At 39.4% G+C, this 8,097-nt stretch overlaps 1 pseudogene; it reads left to right on the forward strand.

Annotated features, from left to right (window-relative positions):
* The first annotated feature begins 6,869 nt into the window (after positions 1-6,869).
* LOC149175312 (reticulon-like protein B16) lies at positions 6,870-7,628 on the forward strand (annotated as a pseudogene).
* Positions 7,629-8,097: the final 469 nt, after the last annotated feature.

The raw sequence follows: 8,097 nt of genomic DNA on the forward strand, positions 1-8,097 counted from the left end.
CCTGACAAAGCCCCTAGGGAAGGTCAAATTCCTGAATTTCCAAGAACAACTTGGTGTCGTTCAAAGACCCTCTGATGAGGGTCTTGTATGATGTATTGAGCTCTGGGAGCTCCAGGGGGGTGTGGGGTACTTCTTGGAGCGACATATGACCATAGGGTAAAAGAATCAAAACTTTCCCTGTAACACCCCGTGGCGACTATGTAGCAGGATGATTAGTTCTCCTGTGAGGTTTGGATGATGTGTTCTCCATGACAATTATGTAGCAGGATGATTAGTTCTCCTGTGAGGTCTGGATGATGTGTTCTCCATGACAATTGTGTAGCAGGATGATTAGTTCTCCTGTGAGGACAGGATTGATTAGTTCTCTTGTCAAGGCATCCTACCCATGCAATCTGGGACTCATGGGAAGTACCTCTCATCTGATCAATGAGCAGGGAAATGAGGATAGGGACCATAGTAGTACTGATGGACACATCGTTGTATCTACCATACTCCTTATGCTAGGATGACCTTCATTGATCTGGGATCAATGATACTGGTCTGGGACCAATGGTAGGAGTCGTATCCACTATGACGTTGACTTCGGGTCGGTTGAGACTGGTTTGGGACTAGTGGTACACACTCTGAGACTGAATTTGAGTCAGTGGAGGATGATACTGGTTTGGGAGCAGTGGTAGGAGTTGTACCCACTATGACGCTGACTTCGGGTCGGTTGAGACTGGTTTGGGACCAGTGGTACACACTCTGAGATTGACTTTGAGTCAATATGATACATACTTGATCATTTATTCCTCTTCATAATTCGGACAAAGCAGAGTAGAGAAGAACAGAGCAGAGCAGAGAAGATTAGAACAGGGCAGAACAGAACAGAGAAGAGCAGGCAGGATAGAGCAGAGCAGAGCAGGGGTCAAGTTGTACAAGGTAGTGCATTTGATGGATGAATAGTAGCGATCAACAAACAGATTGAAGATGGAGTTCTCCCTAGTTGAGAGGGAGTGTTAAAATTGGCAACTAGGGACAAACTCCATCTGGGTCATATTATTCATGGTTGATAATATTTTTATTAGATTCCTCTTCGAGAGGTGTAGGATTGATCTAAAGATCATCCGATTCTGATAATTATTTATGGAGATATGAATTTATTTTTATTATGGAATAATTATCAAGCCGACCAGCAACTCATTTAGGCTCAAAAGCCCAACAGTCGCATCTATTCAATCATCAACAGTTGTGTATAAATACAAGAGGTATTTTCCTCATTTGGGCTTACTCAACTCATCACATCTCTCTCTCTCTCCTGCGCAGAAAAGAGGCTCTTCTCCTACTGCGCAGAAAGAGGCTCTTCTCTCACACATGTGGAAGGAAGGTGCAGAATTTAGGGCTGCAACTGTAGAACCAAATTTTGACCAACGTTGACCATCAATCTGCCTCTTAGAATTGCATTGTAGGTGAATCTGGATCTCCTCTGAAAGCTGCATTTTTTGGTGAAGGAATCAAGCCGATCCAACGGTCGGTTTGCAAGATATTGTTTGCCCTAGTTTGGTTGATCTAGGGTTTGCTGCTGCTGATGTAAATCAAATTTATGTATTATTTCTCTCTAGTGAATTATTGAAGATAAAGGAAGATTTGATCAAAGGGTTTCCCCACATTGGGGTTTGTCCCTAGCTAGCCACCACATCTTGTGTCTCTTACCTTGGATTGTTTTCTATCGATCATTTAATGTTCTATCTGCACTTTACTTTATGTACATGTGATTTCTAATCTGTGGATAATAATAAGAAAGATAAGTAAACTGCTATAAGCATAGAACATGCCATAAATTAACATCTAGGCTTATAATGGGGAAAGGAGGATAAAGATAGTAGCACTTATGCTAAGAATAAATTTTTTCTTGAGATATGAGGAGCCAATTGAGGACAAAAATGAGATTGGAAGGGAAAGCCTTCCCTATCCTTGGGATGAAGTAAGCTATCACATTTTCAAGTATATTTCTTGTGAGGGAAGGCTCAATATAGTCTATGGTTACCAATTTAGACTCCTCCATGAGCTGAGATTTGGAGAAGAGTTACCCCTTAACAGAAGACTTAGTGTGCCCTACTTCTTGTTGCAATCAATAATAGACATGAGCATAAAGGTACAGGAAGGAAAACATCAGTAGCTGGCACATCATGGACTAATCAAGCTCGTACTAGAAGATGCCCTAAGCTAATTAATAGTCTGTATTCTATGGTCCACATTTGGGGACATGGACAGGGAGGTTGTAATTGAAGCAATTGAGTATGAAAGAGACCCAACCTCTAGTGGTGAGGAGGAAGAAGAAGAGGAGGAACTTGAAGAAGAAGAAGAGGAATAACCAGAGGAATAAGAGGAGGTAGAGACCAATAAAATAGAGGGAGAAAACAACAGTGGGGAAGAAGCATAGAAGGATGAGGCAAGCCCTTAAACATACCAAGGAAGGGGAGAAATCTCCAAGAGTGTCTCATGAACCCACTAAAAAGGAGGCAACTGCTGCCTTGACTGCCCTAAGCACAACCATAAAGTCAAGAAGAAAAAGGCAGAGGCAAACTCCCCTATATTTCAAAATAAGGAGGAGCACTAGGATAAAACAGGGGAGACCAGAAACACCTACCAAGACTCCTATCATAATTGAAGACTCACCAAAAGGACAAGAAACACTAGTCTCCCCATAAAGGAAAGGTGAAGAGGGCACATCAAAATAGGCTTCCCCAAAGTCACCAATCACCTATGTTAGGAGGCTTGTCAACACGTCAACCTCTGCAAAGCAAATCAAAGAACCTTTGACCCCATTTTAGAAAGGGAAAAGACTCCTACAGGAAACACAGACAGTCGTACAAGAAACCCTATCAACACTATAGGAAACATAGAAAAAGCAGCAGGAAGGACAACAAGGACAAAGGAAAGGAAAGGAAGCAGCAACACAAGTACAAGGGGAGACAGATGCTCCAAAGACATTAAAGGGAGAATCCCAAGAGCTACAGGAACCTAGCCCACAACCCAATCTCAATGCCTATTACAGATTCATTAAGGGAGGCAAAGTAATACCACGGAAATCTACCATCCCTCTCTTATTTGAGCTTGAGAAGGAGAGAGCAAGGACACATCACTGGATGCAAATTGTTATTTCAAAGAATGTAGAGGATGTGGGCCATATGGAAGAGAAGCTACTAGAGATGGGCATAGAGTTGAGTGAGATAAGAGACAAGGAAAAAGTTATGAAATCTCAACTAGAGGCTAAAAACACATGGTTAAGGAGGTAGGTACAGGAAAAAGAGAGCCAATTGGCCACATGGCAAGCCTCTCTATGGAGGAACTCTAGTGTAGGATGCCATCAAAATCATATGCCTTGTACCTAAACGATCAATGGCTACAATTTGAGATAAAGACCCTAGCATAATGAGGGACTATGCCTTTCCAAGACTATAGGGAGTTCATTGAGATCTGTGACCAAAGAACCCTAGAGGAGAGGGCCAAGATATTTGAATTCTACTTACACAACTTGACCTTAATAGATTAGAATGTGTGGGACCCCAATCCAAAGCTTGGGGACTTACAACTAATGGTCTTGGCATCATGGATGAGTCATGAGGATGCCAGGGCTAAGGAAGTAAAGAGGGTGTCGAAAAGACAAGAAAAAGAGCCCCTTTACATCAGATCAGAACAAACAAATTCCATGGCTTTCATTAGCACCCCCAACATCATCACCAATGATCCCCAGATTGCACCTAGATACCCAGCTACACAAGAGCAAGAAGTCACTCATTTTGAGGACACTTTGAGATTGCTAGGGGATGAAAGCCAGCAAGCATGACATAGGAGATGGGGAACCCTACTATATAGCCTAAGGATCAGGGAGTATCATTCCCCTGAAATAATGAGGGATGCACTAGAAAGGACCCCACTATATAAGAAGGCATTGCAGAGACTCAAAATCAATTGGATTGGATTGAAACTCAGTCCACCATTGCTCTTGGGTATGTTAGAAGGAGGAAGAGGAAAGAAAGCAATGGGAGGAAATAGAGAAGCATGCAGGGTTTTATCCACAAGAGGAGAATACATCAACAGAAGCCTGGGATTTCAGAGAGGCCACAAGAGCAATGAAAGACATGGACATAGATTAAGTTGCTAAGAGGATAAGCAACACATTCAGTAGGGGGTTGATGATGAGGCTTGTCAATAGGTAAATTATATGGACCTTAATGCTACTCTCCAGCTTATTAAACCAACTTCTCTCGCATTTATTTACATATTTTATTATATTTTGCTTACTGAGAAGGGTAAATATGAGATGTTATGTCATGTGGCCTAATGTGCATTAATTGCAGGATTTGGAGAAATTTTGGCTAATTTAAGTGCAAGAACTCGAAGTAGACAAGAAAGAGGGATTCTAGGAGATTGGATCTCCCTCCTTAACTCCTCAATCACTCAAAGATTCCTCCACTAGATCTCATCAGCTCAGAGTTAAAAGCAGCCAAGCCAGTGATAGTTGAAGACAAGTTGATCTCGATTTCAGAGCCAAGCCTCCATAATTTTAAGGAAGTTGTTGGTAGCTTCAGTTGTATAAATAAGAAGACCTATGGCATCATTAGGATTGGACTTTTTTTGTTTTAGCCAAGAGGAATTTTCGAGCTAAGACATTGTGACTGATAACTCTTATGTATTTTTGATAAAAATGAAAAGCATTCCCTTGATCGAGCACTAACTTGACTCAGAGGGCTGAAGCTCTTGGGTTAGGGCCCAACCCTAGCAGCAGAGGTCCTCTTTCTATACATGTATACTTAGATTACATTCATAGTTAATTGTTGAAGTGATTTTGGTTTTGTTTAAACTACAAGTATTTGAATGATTACTTAGTTTGCTTCCATTTGTGGATAGATAGATCAATGGTACAATAGTGACAATAAACACTTCAGAAAATATTGTGGTAGTGGCCTCTGCCTCATATCCCTTATGGGATCATGGTTTGAGGGTTCCATTCACACAACCCAAAAACAGATTTATTATTTGATCACTCCATAACTTAGGATTTGTTGTTGCATAGATCATTGTTTCCAAATTTCTTAGAAGTACCTACAATTGTCATTTTGGTATTTTCAGTTTGTTATGGTTTAGAAGCACTTCCATTTATAAACTTAGCCATTAGCTATTAATAACTCTGATTTTCCTCAATTCAACTCATCTTTTCCATATATAAATGAAGTTGTATGTATGTTGTTGCCGTAGTTTCTGATCTACATGGAGACCTCATCTTATCAGCCTCATCCAAGTCTTCTCCACCTACGATGCCAAAGTCCACCAAACCTAATCTGAATTCTTGTTTTGTAGCAAAGTGGACAATTTCCTTGAGCAAGTCCAACCATCTTGAAGCCTTGGACTGAGCCTTAGGTAGTGTGCACCTCCTTTGTGCCTTATTTCCCCATCAGACACCTTTCCCACTCTTCGTTCTACCTTTCCTACCTCCATATAAGCTTTCGGCCTGTTTCCTGTAGAAAAACAAGGCATCTTGTAGTAGAATTGGGACATCATTTAGTACTACAGGAAACCCTGTAGCAACCCGTTTTAAGCCTAAATTGAGCAGAAATGGTCATTTGAGCTTAGGTTAGGTATCCACTTGGTTTCCATACCCTCAACACCATTCCAGACCTGTTTCCCCATACATGTTTCCCTTTCCAAAGAACAAATTGGTTAAATTAACGTTTGCATTCATAAAACTGAAAATCAAAAAGGCTTTTTCTACAATTTCTAGTTAACACATGCATGCAGCAGTCATAGTAGTTCTTAGATAAACTTCCATGCCCATTTATCCATATAACTATATGTTATATGTAAGGTTAGGTTAGGTCTATTTTGCAAGCAATATGTGTAGATGCTTAGCTAGATGATTTCATGTCACTTTATAGCACCTTCCAATTCAACACTTTCATTTCCTAGAGTAGGCAACATTCCATTTCTGCATTAAGAGTAATTTTCCCTTTTCCATTTGGTAGTCAGACTCCTTCTAGTCAATAGAATATTGGTTTGAAAAACCCTAGTGGTCTATCGCCCCAGTTGAAAAGTGACAAGAGTAGACTATTGCATCTACTCTATATATAGCATTGTCACCTCCAAGTTTGTATGAACCCCGGGTTGATGAAGTAAATTTGGTAGCCTTAGGAGTTGCAGCATTCTTGCTGCAATATTGGAGCTCATCACATGGGTATAATAGCAAGTGAAAAACATGGTGCACATTGTGGCACAACAAAAGTGGATGTAATAATAGATGTAAAAAAGAAGCAAAATTTGATGCAAACAAAGATGCAAAAATGGATGCAAAAGTCGATGCAACAGAATTTGATGCCAAAATAGATGCAAACGAGACACAAAACCTAATGCAAATACTGACGCAAAAGTGGATACAAAAAGGGATGCAAAAATAGATGTAAAAGTCGATGAAAACCTAGACACAAATGACGATGGAAACGTGGATGTAAAATTAGAAGCAAAAGTGGGTGCAAAGGGAGGTGCAAAACTAGGCACGAATTATGGCACCACAAAATTAGATGCAATAGTGGACATAATAATAGATGCTAAAGAGGATGTAAATATGGATGCAAAACAATATGCAAAAATGGATGCAACAAAAGTAGATGTAAAAGTAGGTGCAAAAATAGACAAAAACCTTGACACAAAACTTGGCGCAAATGGGAAGCAAAATATGATGCAAAAATGGATGCAAAAAATGATTTAAAAAGGAATGCAAAATATGGTGCAAAATTTGATGCAAGTGTAGGTGCAAAAAGTGGATGCAATAGAGGATGCAAAAGTAGGTGAAACAAAAATTAGGTGCCAAACTTGATGCAAAACCTGGTACAATGGATGGCACAAAACTTGGAATAAAACCTGGTGCAAAACTTATTGCAATACCTGGTGCTAAATTTGGTGTAAGAATTGGTGCAAAACTTGGTGCAAATTTTGCATCAAGTTTTGCACCATATTTGATAAATGGACACAAATAGCACCAAAAATGGGCTCTAGACACAAAAAAGGAAGCAAAAAGGGATGTTAATCACAGGGTTTTGTCATAGTGTATGGAGGAGAAGAGTTTTAAGTATTAGCGTACTTGTCACTACTACTTTTACATGGTATTTGTTTGAGAGATTAGGATATACGTTCTTATCACTTATTCCACTATTCTTCTACTTTTGGTAGTTATTTTGTTTATCTGGGGACATCTTGCATCTCTCCTCTAGAGGCCACTATCTCCTCTGCCTGAATTGGAATTATCATAAGAAATAGTAAATAAGGTAGTTGGTTCCATGCATGTGAGAATTAATGGCGTTCTAGCAGTAGCACATGATATTTCCCTTGGCAAAGACATTAAATTTTTTGCAAGGGCGGTTTTCTTTTTCTGGCTATTTTTAATTTTTTGTGGTTGGTTCAACTTCCTTACGCTTGTCTATATTGTTCATCTTGTTAGCCTAACAATTTTTGCATTGTACAACAAGTATGAGGATCATGTTGATAGAAATGTAGAGATATCACATAAGCAAATTGTAAAGCAATACAGGAACCTTGATGCAAATGTTTTAAGAAATATTCCAAGGGGATTCTCCAAAGACAAAAATATGTAGTAATATCTGCTCCGACCCTCAATGCAGGAAAGATATGGTTTTGAGACATAATGGTGTCCTGAACATATAAATGTATAAATTTTTCTTGGAAAGTTATCAATTATTGTGAAGTTTTTCCAAGTAGCTTGTCTATTGTTAGAACTTGGGACTTATTTTCCAAGGTGCATTTTATTCATAAGTGAGGAACCCTGAGAAAATTGTGGAATCTAGCTTCGTATTCATTATATCAATGATAACTAGGTCACTGATGGATTGAGCTATGAAACTGGCTAAAGACTTATTCTAGCTTGATGGTTGGTGATGCTCTTAACTAGAAAAAAAAAAAGGAATGTGCTCTCAGGCTGTAAGCCTTGCAAATTTGATTTATCCGTCGATAAACAACCCCATACAACCCTAGAAAAATTATTGTCTGAATTTGACTCTACCAATTCAATTCCAATAGATTTCTAGCCTAGTTGATTTTAGTCAA

The sequence above is a fragment of the Pinus tabuliformis genome, chromosome 4_1 (genome assembly GCF_031772625.1).
Source record: "Pinus tabuliformis cultivar Carrire ecotype Pingquan chromosome 4_1, CPIR1, whole genome shotgun sequence".
In the NCBI taxonomy this organism is placed as follows: domain Eukaryota; kingdom Viridiplantae; phylum Streptophyta; class Pinopsida; order Pinales; family Pinaceae; genus Pinus; species Pinus tabuliformis.